This window comes from Chinchilla lanigera, unplaced genomic scaffold, assembly GCF_000276665.1.
Source record: "Chinchilla lanigera isolate Chin_1 unplaced genomic scaffold, ChiLan1.0 scaffold00060, whole genome shotgun sequence".
In the NCBI taxonomy this organism is placed as follows: Eukaryota; Metazoa; Chordata; class Mammalia; order Rodentia; family Chinchillidae; genus Chinchilla; species Chinchilla lanigera.
Genome location: NW_004955461.1, coordinates 62,137 through 74,810, shown reverse-complemented (window position 1 = coordinate 74,810; position 12,674 = coordinate 62,137). Strand labels below are relative to the sequence as shown.

At 38.8% G+C, this 12,674-nt stretch overlaps 1 protein-coding gene and 1 pseudogene across 1 annotated transcript in view; both read right to left on the bottom strand.

Annotated features, from left to right (window-relative positions):
* Window positions 1-12,674, bottom strand: part of Znf572 (zinc finger protein 572) — a 56,582-nt gene that overhangs the window by 21,387 nt on the left and 22,521 nt on the right. The window lies entirely within an intron of this gene.
* Window positions 3,043-4,267, bottom strand: LOC102027387 (annotated as a pseudogene).

Below are 12,674 nucleotides of genomic sequence, written 5' to 3'. Positions count from 1 at the left end.
GCCAGCTTGAATTTGACTCCCTGACCTCCTACCAACTTGAACTCAGTAGCCTCATGCTGACACTAGCATCAGCTGTTCTGAGTTCTGAGCTCAGTTGGCCTCTCTTCAAGATGGTTACTGGCCAATTGCCCTCTCCCATGGGACATATGAACCCAAATAACTTACCAACCCCTGCAAGCTACTGCACCCACTGCTCCATTCCACTGGTGCATTTCTCTGTGGAGGCCTCTGAGAGCTCTAGTAGTCACAACACATCTGCAGGTTTTAACTGCCTCTCTCATGTAGTGAGACCCGGCTCAGGGAGAAAGTGCTGCCCGACACCTCCTTCCTCTTCAAAGTACCTCTCTGCACTTTCTCCATGAGCTTCAGTTCTCACTTCAGATTCTTCCTGATCCCCAGGGACGCACTTCCTTTATTCCTTTTCTTTCTTACATTGCTATATTCCAGTGTATGGACACCAAATCTCAGGGGAGCTCTTTCTCTGCTGCTCACCACTCTGCTATCTTCACAGAAGTTGAGGAGTTTATTTTGGCTCTTTCATTTAGGCCACAGTTGGCTGGTTCCAAGGCAGAAATGAGATGGCAAAGACACATGGAGGAGGAAAAAGTATTCAGTCCACAGCAGCCAGGAAGCAGAGGGGAAAAGAAGGAGCTGGGGGAAAGAATACATCTTTCTAGGTCAGATCACCAGTGACCCACCTCCAATCGGGCCTGACTCCTAATAGCACATTTGACTATGTAACTCATCAATGGATGAATCCATTGATGAGTACTAGATAGAGTCTCCATGATACAGTCACCTTCCACATACATGAGAAGGGAACATTTTAAATCTAAGCCATAACATTCCTTTCCCCAAACTCATACCCATCTCTCTATACAAAATGCATTTAATCCACCTCTAGGAGTTGCCAAAGTCTTAACCATTTAATCATTGCTGAAAAGCCTAAGTCCAAACTCTCCTCTGAGACTCAAGGCTAGCTCTTAGCTGTGAGGCCCTCTAAAAATCAAAATGAAAAATACATCCAATGTACAATGGCATAGGGTAAACATTCCCATTCCAAAAAGGACAAATAAAGAGGTAGAAAGTAATCAGACCAAACCAACACTAAAAATCAGCAGAGAAATCATTAAATCCTATAGTTCCATGTCCAACACTTGGGGCAAGTTGTGGAGAGATATGAACTCCAAAGGAGTTAGGCACCCCTGACCCCATTGTATTGCTGATTGCAATTCTCTTTGCTTCTATCTTAAGCAGGCTCTACTAACTGACTGTGGCTTTTCTTAGCAGATGTTCCATGTTCCTGGCATCTTGATGACTGCAACACATAGCAGAGTAGGAAGGGAAGAATACAGAAAAGTCTTTCTTGTCATATTATTCTCTTATATTAAGGAGAAACATTTTCAAGAATCATCAGTAGACTTCCACTTCTACCTCAATGACCAGAGATTGATCACATTCCCTATTACTCCAATCACTGCCAAGGGAGAACAGGATTTCTGTAATTGTCTGAGGCCAATAGTGATTCAGCCTCTGGAACTGATCACATAGCCACTCAAACCAAATCAGCGAAAAGGAGAGCCTTATAGTTGAGTAAGTAACTGTCTGCCACAACACACAAGAGAAGAAAACAGCACAAGAAAACTCTGGGCAGCAGAATCTGCCAATACCAGAAACTGTATGCACAGAGAGTTCTACAAAGGTCAGTTGCTGGTAGAATGCTCAAAAGCACAGGTTTAAGGAAAATGTGATACATACTGGTGGGAGAAGAGACAAGTAGGAAAGATAAGTGGTGAACAGACTGAAAGAGGCCAAATTTTAATGGATCCTATAGATCAAGCTGAGGAATTGAATTTAAAGCAGAATCTTGTAGGGTGCCAGAGATGACTTCTTTATACATAACTCAAATTCTTTTGTTCATGACCTTACTTCCCTGGAGCACAAACTTCTCACAAGTGCATCCCAAAGTTTCCCGTGGAAAAGCACTGAATAGACTGCTCTGGATCTGATTATTGTGTGCTTCATTTGCAATATTAAAAAATATTATAACATCAAGACATAGAGAAAGAGGCTGGCACAAATTCAGCCTCTCTGGGTGCCTGTGCTCCATTTGGGCAGATTCCAACTCTATACCTGGTTCACTTTGCTTCTGTAGTTGCAAAAATACAAACAAACTTGCACCTTCTCTATCCTCACCTTGACTTTAAGTTCCTTGGGAATGTGTTCATTTAATACATTCATTTTCTACAAACTAGCGTCATACTTGGCTTTCATCCTGATCAACATTATACATGTAATGCTGACCAATCTTAGACACTGGGAAAAGACAATCAAGATATTTGTCATTGGGAAAGGCTGACTTATGAATAGGAGAGTTACTGCGCAATGTGATTAGTGAAACAAAAATGTTTTAAGAAATTACTGTTGTCCCATAAGGAGCACACTAAATCTCTGCCCTAGGGAGCAAAGAAAAGGATCTGCAGAGGGGCTCCATAGCCTTTCGAAAGATGAATAAATATTTGCTTGTTCTACTGCATGAAAAGATGTCAGGCAAAGGAAACTGTATGCTCAGAGAGTTCTGTAAATGTCAGTTGCTGGTAGAATGGTCAAAAGCCCAGGTTTAAGGAAAATGTGATACATACTGGTGGGAGAATGGACAAGTAGGAAAGATAAGTGGTAAATAGACTGAAAGCTGCCAAATTTTAATGGATCCCATAGATCAAGCTGAGGAATTGAATTTAAATCTATAAGCAACAGCAACTCAAATCAATTAAAGTTCTTAGATGCAATTTATAAAGTGGTAAGGGAGAAAACTGGGCAGAGGACTTTCACAGCAATTCAGATAAAAGATGATGCGGTTCAGAATTGAAGCCAGAGAATGTGAGGTATTGAGGACAGATTTCTTTTTCTTTTTTCAAAGGTATCTTCCTTTATTCCAAATACGCTTTAAAATATTTATGGAGCAGGAAAAAAGAAAAGGAGTTAAAAGGTGAAGCAGATGTTGAATGAAGAGTTTTCTTCCAAGTTCTGGTGGCCTTCAGAACTTAAATGTGTGGCTCAAGCTTCAGTTCTCCATTTGAACACAATGGAGCAATTCCTTGTTGTAACATTTTTTGTTCCATCTGCTGTACAGCCAGCTCCTGAGCCTCAAGCTAGTCATGCTGATGCTGTAGCTCTTCTTTTTGTTTCTGAAGCACATCTGCCTTCTTCTAAAGCTCATTTTCTGGTAAAACAATAATATTTTCATGTTCTTTTAGTTCTTCTTCTGTGAAGAGCAGTTGCTGATCCAATGACTCCCAGCTATCCGGCTTCAAGAATTCCTTCTTTTCTGTAACTTTCAAAAATTTTTCCAGTCACCAATCAGTCTTGGTTTATAATAGCCTCATTCCTTACATGCTCCCTCATTCTAAGCCTTCCTTTCTTCATTGCCACCATATCATGCTCTTCATTTTGGACAGCATGCACTTTCTCCAGCTCTTTAGTAAACAGAGCCTCTAATTCTTGTTCATCCAGGAGTCCATCATTACTGACATCATGGAATTTGAAAAATGTCTTGGGGTCAAAGTCATTAGGGTCTCATCCATCAGTCTCTTCCCATACCTCTTTTAGTTGATCTTTGCTTCCTGGATGATTAACTTTGGGATGATTTTCATGCTTTCTCTTCATTTCTTCAAATTTAGATTCTTCTTCTTTCCTCTTCTTCTAGTGTTTATAAATATTATCTCCATGTTCCTTCATCATTTTATATTTCTAAAATTCTTCATGCTGACTCTTGTCATAGTGTCCCAAATCATGCATTGCCCCTTTGATTGGCATATCAGAATCTGTGGGTTCAAACTTGTCAGGATTCATATGGTTTAGGTGATCAAATTGTTTTAGAAGAAATTGGTGGTCCATTCCTATGTCTTGAAGGGAATCCAATTTAGCTATAGTTAGTATTCTTAACCTTCCTACTTCTTACCTTTTCAGTTCATCAAGTTTGTCCTCAGGTGGTGACTTACTAAGTCTAGCTCTTTGCTTAGCCTCCCATCTGTGTCTGCTTTCTGAAGCTTTTCTCTTAAATGTTTGTTTCCAGCACATCAATAACCTCCTTGAGATATTCATCATAATAAAGTTCAGTATCTGGTGGTTCTATCTTGGCATTTTCCATTGGTTTAGTATTTTGTACTCTTCTCTTGTCAGAGTCTATAGGCACAGCTTACAGAGCAGCAAGTAGACACGTGACCAAGAGAAAACAATACCGTAGAAGAATGGTACTCCACCTCATCTCTTTTTTTCCATTATCAGGTCAGAAGAATGGGCTTCTACTTTCCTTTATCACTCACTTCTGTAAGAAAGATACAATCAGAGACACTGAACTGGATCAGGGTGAAACAGTAGGCTGATCCAAACTGGACAGGCTGATAATTTACTCTCTAAGGTAGGGTAATGGGACATTCTAAATCAAGGGATCATCTTCAGACAGCAGAGAAAGCATTGATCTATAAGGCATCAGAGCCACAGGCATAATTACAAAAAAAACCAGACTTGTTAATCGTCTAGTATTCAGTAGAAACAATATCCCAGAATTTCCAAGTCCTTCAGACAAATAAAGAATTTTTATCTTTTTTTACAGATGAGGCAACTGAGAACCAGAGAGATAGGATGACTTTCATAATACCAAGTTAGTGAATAGTTATTCTTGGCTGCTATTCTTGGTCGACTAACCAATGGTCAATTTGTAACACCCACCTGAACTAAATCAGTGTGGTTCTTGGTGTGGGAGGCCCACCTGAATATTGTTTCCAACAGCATAAAAGGAGAAGTGGAGAGGAACATGGTGTGCTGTTGATTCTCCTGGAGAAGCTTGTCATACTGGTTTCCTGACATGGAAAACTTAGCTGTTTTCATCATTGGAGGAGCTGGGTCCTCACTCTCACTGAGGATGTTGGCAGTTATTTTGCGGGGAGCTCTAGTCCTTACCTTGAGCACTGGTAAGGACTCACTGGCTCCAGTGCAGCTCCCTCTGCCTGGTGGCACAGAGCCTTCATCCTACTGGTGCAGACTTTCTAGCTTCTACCACTGAGCTTTGGGCCTTCCCAGTGCAGATTCTTGATACAGATTCACTTGCATGAGACATTGTTCTGGGCTCTGGGCCTCCAGCTGGACTCATGTAGGACATTGCCATGGGCTCTAGGTCTTCAGCTGGACTCATACAGGACATTGGTATAAGATCCAGGCCCTCGGTTGGGTTCTTTGGGTCTCTAGTGTGTGGACAGATTTCCTGCACTCTTCTGCATTTTCAGGTGAGTACTATAAAATAATTATAAATTGTACATCCTGTATTAAATCTGTTCCCTTGCAAATCCTGACCACAACCTAATTCAATGCTTTTTTCATGAAAAAGTGACTTTTACATTCTTGGGAGAGCAAAAGAAGCAAAGCACAACAGAGGCTCTCCCTTAGAAGTGGGATGGGACCACAACGAGTTTGAAGACCAAGATGAGAAGCAGAAGTTCACTCTGCTGGGTCTAGGCAGGCCAGACTCCACCTGCTGGATGTCTGCATTTACCAAAATTAAAGACCAGCTCCACTGCCCAAGGATTTGCTCTGGCCTTCCTTCCACCCAGCACTTCCCCCTCCTTGCTGCCATGGTGACAGCCCCTTCTTCCCTACCCCGACTCATTAGTCTAGCTAGGGATTTGGAGGGTGCCAATTGGTCAGGGTAGGTACAAGGCTGTGGTCTGTGGAGAGTTTATGCCCTGGAGCCAAGGGGAGGCTGAGCCAAAGGGATGTGGCTCTGAAGTGCTGGCCCACCAAGAGGCCATGCCTCTTACTTCCCTAGTTTACTGGGGAAACCTGTGGAACATGACTTGGGTAGGTGAAATGCTGTTTGAGGACCCAGACAGAACCCCAGCGATGGCATTGGGCACTTCAAGGGTTGGAGAGGCGCCATCAGGCTCTTTCTCATTCACAGACCACAGCCTGTGGCTTGACTGCAGGATCCCAGATTACCTCATGCCTATCTGCAAGTATGTTTCTATACCCTCTCTTACCTCCATAGAACTGAGATACCTCCAAACTCCTTATTTCAAAGGTGGGAAATAGGCTCAAAGACAAACGTGGCTAGAAGGTTGGAGAAGCTTTTAGAGCCAGCTTCTAAACTGGTTTCTAAGCTTGAATCTTTCAATTAATAGGGATATAGGAACTCCAAATGATAAGGGAAAATAAATGTAATTCCCAACCTGTTAGATGTCCAGTACCGCAAGTTTGTGTTCCACAAAGTGGAAGAATGATTTTAAGGAGTAACAGAAGAGTAGGAAAATGTATTGAGAAAAGAAATGGGGACTAAGAGTCCCAAATGGGTTGCTCCAAATTTCAAGTGCATTCTGATAGGACACTCACAGGACTGACTCCACATGGTGGGTAAGGGAAAGGAAGGAATCAGTATTGAGTCTGAAATTTTGCCTCAGGCAACCAGCTGAGAAGTAAGAGCATTTACCAAAATTAAAGACCAGAAAATACCAAAATGGAAAACCATGGGAAATTGAAGTTTTCAGAAGTGATGTAACTTTTTAATGTAGAAAGAGATTGGAAAGGACATTAGAAAATGGAAAGACATTCCTTGTTCTTGAATAGGTAGAATCAATATTATCAAAATGGCCACATTACCAAAAATTATATGTATATATAATATATACTGTATAAAATATATTTAATGCAATTCCAATCAAAATACCAACATTCTTCAAAGAACTAGAAAAAAAACTTAAAATTTGTGTTGAAAAAAATTATATGGGGTCAGAACTGAGACCTAGAATAGCCAGAACAATCCTGAGCAAAAAGTCAGAGGCATTACAATCCCAGATCTCAAGTTATTCTACAAAGCTACAGTAGTAAAAAAATGGGGCTGGCACAAAAATAGACATGTTGATGCTGGACATAGTAGCACATGCCTGTAACCCCAGTACCGCACTTGGGAGACTGAGGCAGAAAGATGGCTTGCAGGTTCAAGTTGAGCCTGAACTACCTAGTGAGTTCAAGGTTAGCCTGAACTACATAGCCAAAACTTATCTCAAAAAGCAAAAGAAAAAAAAATTGACATGTTGACCAATAGAATAGAATAGAAAAAATGGAACAAGCCCCAGACACCTTTAGCCAGATGATGTTTTACAAAGAGCCCAAATGCAACAATAAAAACAAACACAAAAACAAAACCGCAAAGTAAACAATGTCAGACAAAGAAACCTCTTTAACAAGTGGTGCTGGGGAGGATTGGAAAATGGTGGAATGCTGAGTGTTAGCTGTTCAGCTTCTCCAAAACAAAGTGCTGCAAGTCTGGAAAATAACATCCTAGAGGGAGTCCAAAGGGAGTGCAGGGCATATGGGAACAATGAGGGAAGTGACAGTGGAGAAGAAGAAAATAGTGTTCATTGCTACAGAAGAAATATCTTACTGCCACAAACCCAGGTCCACTCAGTGTGGGTAGAGCAGCTGTGTAGCCAATCTGGCTGGCAGGGAGACAGAAAACAACTATGCTCCTCACTGGGATACTGGGACCTGACCTGGGGCAGGAGAGTACTGTGCAGTTGGAAGCAGCATTGAGAACACGAGACACTGTTTCCTGAGCAACATCCTCCTCCCCGGAATAGTGACTGGCACGCAGTTGCATGGAAGAGTAGCAGTGGGTGGGAAGGATTGTTATTTTATTTCAAAGACCTTGGGGCATGAGTTCCAGCAGCAGAAGAGCCCCAGAATCACTTCACTGCCAACATTCCAGGGTGGAATGGGGGAAGGACGGTCCAGACACAGTAGACAACCAGCAGTTGGATAGCAGACTAGGGGGTACTCTCCTGAGAAGTAGGAGCTGGTATGTCCTAGACTCTGTTCCAGCGGCTACCAAAAGCCAGTTCTAGCCCTCGCTACACAGGACTTGAAGCAGCCCCCTGCTCTGTGACCAGCAGTAGGAGCAGGAAAATGGCCTCCGAGAGCAGCAAACAAGAGCACCCACCTGCTCTACTACCAAAGTGTGTGACAGGAGTGAATCTGGCCAAGATCAACCCTACACACATGAGTAATCCTATTGCATCCTTGGCAAGGATGGTCAGTACAGATTCCAGCTCTGACTAGAAAACCAATGCAGAACTGGGGGCAGGAGAAGAATTTTTTTTTTTGGCTTTCTTTTTGTGGTGGGGCATTTAAGTTTTGACTTTTATTGTGTGATTTATTTTCTCTGTCCTGTCTCTCTCTTTTCTCAATGGTCTTCCTTGCTTTTCTGATATTTACATGTGAATGAACATTGTCTAGTCTTTCTGGTTTGCCTTGACTATTTTTTTTTTCTTTCTCTTTCATTCTTTTTCTCCTTTCCTCTTCTCCAGCTTCCCAAAGTTTGGGTGATCATCCTTTGTCCTTCAGTCTTGCTTCTACTATATCTCTCTTCAATTATTGCTCTGTTTTGTCTCCTATCCCTTTTACACTCCCCTTCTCCACAGAATAAAACCACTCTATCAGGGGGAAACTCACTGCATACAAATTCCTGGTTTATATTAGATGTGGTTATGTAACTGTAGATCTTGCTCCTAGGGTTAAAGATACCAAATTAGCAGTTACCACAGATTGTCAGTTTCTAGGCTATGCTTGATGATATTTTTACTGTTAATTGTACTACTTTAGCCAGGATGCAGTACTTGTTATAACAAGTTGTTCACCCTTGTATGACAACTCTCTGATAATCTGGGGTCATAATAATCTTCATAGTACCACCCCGAAGGACTTGGTGCTGAGCCAAATAGATCACAACTCCTCATCCCTAATAAAGTAGTATATAGGATCTTGGGACACACACAACCAACAGCCAGAAGACAATAATTTTGTTTTACTTAGAAGACACCTTAGAAGAATAGACATTTACTAGGGAATACTCATAACCAGTGATAAAGCTACCTAACATAATAATACAAGCAACAGCACAGAAAACAAACTAAAATTTTAAAATAGCAGAAAATGAAAAGATGCAGAAACAAAATGGAACTCCAGACTCCATCTCACCCTGGACAAATCCAGGGGACAATAAGATGGAGGAAAGCAGAAGCCACAACCTAAATTTTCTGGAATGAATGCAGCAGAATTTTTTTAAAAAAACTATATATATGAGGGTATAGAGGAAATAAGAACAGAAATAATCTCTCAGGTAAAAAAAAGAAAAGCAATCTTGACCATAATAAAGGACTTGCTCAGCAAATCTAGGGTAGACATAGATAAAAAAAAAATTAGAGAAGTACAGGAAAATGATAGATACCATGAATGCCCAACCTAGGGGAAAAAAATGGAATCCATGAAACAGATATCCAATAAATTAAAAAATTAAATTGAAAGTTTGCAAATCAAATGAGCAAAAGTGAAGATAGATTATCAGACCTAGAAGACAGGGTCTCAATTAGCAAATACAAAAAGAAAAATCTCTTAAAACTAGTAAGAGATCATAAAAAATAATCCAACAACTGCAAGATGATGCAAACAACAACAACATAAGATTGATTGGAGTCAATGAAAAAGCAAGAGTCAGCACAAAGAACATGAAAAACTTGTTCACAGAAATAATAGCAGAAAACTCCCCAAGCATAGGAAAAGAATTTGACATACAGTAAGTGAAGCTTATAGAACTCTAATCAGTCATGACCAAAATAAATGTACACCAAGACATATAATAATCAAATTTTGAAATTCAGCACAGGAAAAGAATATTAACAGCTGTTATAGAAAATCACCAGTAAAGAGAAGCCCACCAAAATCACAGCAGACTTCTCAAAGCAAACACTGAAGGAGAGCTTGGAGCAAAGTATTTCAAGTCCTAAATGAAAACAACTTCCAACCCAGATTGATATATCTTGTAAAATTAATAAAGAAATAAAATAATTCTCTGACAAAGAACAGCTGAAGAAATCCATGACCACCAAACCTGCTCTACAAAGCGTTCTGAAAAATATTCCAGAAAGAAATAATAAAAAACAAATCCCAAGAGTACTAATAGAAAGAAGCCACCAGGCAGGGCAAGCAATTAAACAGAAGGGAAAAACAGGGAAACATCAGCAGGGAAACAATATGACAAGGAGAAGCCAATATGTATCGTTATAACAAATGTAAATGGTTTCAATTCACGAATCAAAAGAAACAGACTGGAAAATGCATCAAGAAATGAGATCCAACAATATGTTGCATTCAAGAAACACATTTAACTGAAAAAGAAATGCATAGACTGAAAGTTAAACATGGAAAACAATACTCCGTGTCACAGGAGCCAGGAAAAAAGCAGAGGAAACTATTCTATTCACAAAAAATGTGAACTCCAAGCTAAGACTGACCAAAACAAATAATTAAGGTCACTACATATTTGTTAAGAGAAAACTCATAGGAAAAGAGATAACAAACATAAATATATAGGCACCAAATACAGGTGCACCCAACTATATAAAACAAATACGAACGGACACAAAAATCAAGTAAGCACTAACACAGTTATAATGGGGAATCTTAATGCCCCACTATCACAAATACATAGATGAACTAGACAAAGACATCAACACAGAAAAATTGGAATTGAAAAAAAAAACTGTTAATAAATGGACTTAGTAGGTGTCTGCAGAGTGTTACACCCCACATCAGAATACACATTTTTCTCAGCTGTGCATGGGATGTTCTCCATAATAGACCACATACTAGCTCATAGGACATGCTTAAGTAAATGCAAAGAAACTGAAATTATCTCATGTATACATAGTGAAATGAAAATGGAAATCAATGGCAAGAGAAACCACAAAAACTTCATAAGCACAGGGAATTTAAATAACATCCTTTGGGTCACAGATGAAATTAAAAACAAATTAAACAGTATCTACAATTAAATGATAATACCAATAAACCAAACTGAAACTTATGGAATGAAATGAAAGTGATCCTAAGAGAGAAACATATAGCAGTGAACTCTCACTTCAGGAAAACAGAATGAGCTCAAATAAACCACCTAATGTTGAATCTCAAACATCTAGAAAAAAAAGAATAAGTCAAGCCCAAAGCTACTATCAGGGAGGAAATGATAATGATCAGAGCAGGAAGTAATGCAAGTGAGACTAAGAAAACAATACAAAGAATCAACAAATCAAAGAGTTGGTTCTTTGAAAGATTAAATAAAATTGACAAACCTTTATCAATGATAAAAAAAGGAATGAAAAGAGTCAAATTCATGCAATCAGAAATGAAAGTGGTAACTCACAGTGGATCCTTTGGATATCCAGGAGATCATCAATACCTACTGCAAGAACCTTTAATAAGATGGAAAATAGAAGAAATGGACAGATTCCTAGATACATATGAATTACCAAAGTTGAATCAAGAAGATATAAAAATCCTATATAACCCAATATCAGTCAATGAGATTGAAGATTTAGGAATAAAAACAGACACACTGAATCATCTGGAAGATAAAATACGTAAAACTCTCAAAGACATAGAAATACATAAGGGCTTTCTGAACAGAATCTAAATTGCATAAGAGATAATATTAATAATTAACAAATTAGATTATATCAAATTAAAAAGCTTTTGCACAACAAAAAAACAGTCAACAGAGTGATGAGGCAGCCTATGGGATGGGCAAAATATTTTGCCAGCTACTCTTTGGACAGAGGACTAATAACTACAACATATAAAGAATTCCAAACAAGCAGGACCTTCCCAACAAAAGACCCAATCAAAGGGCAATTGAAAAAGACTAGCTACATATCAAAATAGGTACATGAAAAAATGTTCATTTCCTTGGCCGCTGGCGGATGTATAGTGCTTCCTTCAGGGTGATGAAATGTTATAAATTAGATAATGATGAATGTTTCATATATGTGCACCCATGTTTATAGCAGTGCAATTTGTAATTGTTAAATTGTGGAAGGAACCCAAATGTTCATCTACTGAGGAATGGATAAAAAAAATGTGGTACTTTTATATAACAGAATATTACTCAGCTATAAAGAAAGGTAAACTCAGGGCTTTTACAGGTAAATGGTCACAACTAGAGAGCATACTCATAAGTGAAATATACTGAAAACCACTTTGTACATTTTAAAATAAGAATAAAATTTGTGGTAAATGAATTCTACCTCAATAAATTAGTTATACCAGTTTGTAGAATGTTTAAACTTCTCAATACATTTATGTAGGGGAAACTGCACATTTACAACCCCAAACTCAAGAAAAAAATTTAATAAAATAAAAGACAGGGAGGTTTTGAGTTACATTCCAAATACAATTGGTAAAACTTCAAAAATATTGTGACTTGTGTATTTTCAACAGGAGAGGTATTGTCCCTGAGGGGACAAAAAATGGTTCTTGGAGTAGGGATAAAAAAATCACTTTTATGCATGACACAAAGAAATACACAGGGAATTTAGAAATATAGTTATTATATAATATAGAAATATATATATATATTTCCAACTGGCATATTTTTTGATGCAAGTAACATTTTGACAAACAAGTTAATTTTCTAGAGTGTGTTCAAAATTTCATGTTTTGAAAAGATAGAAAGCTTTGCACTGTGCTAGGGTATCTAACTTCCAAAGTATATTTAGTTTCTTGTGATGAAATAATTTATAATATATTTATAGAAACTATATTATAATGTTATAATATTATATAATATAGAA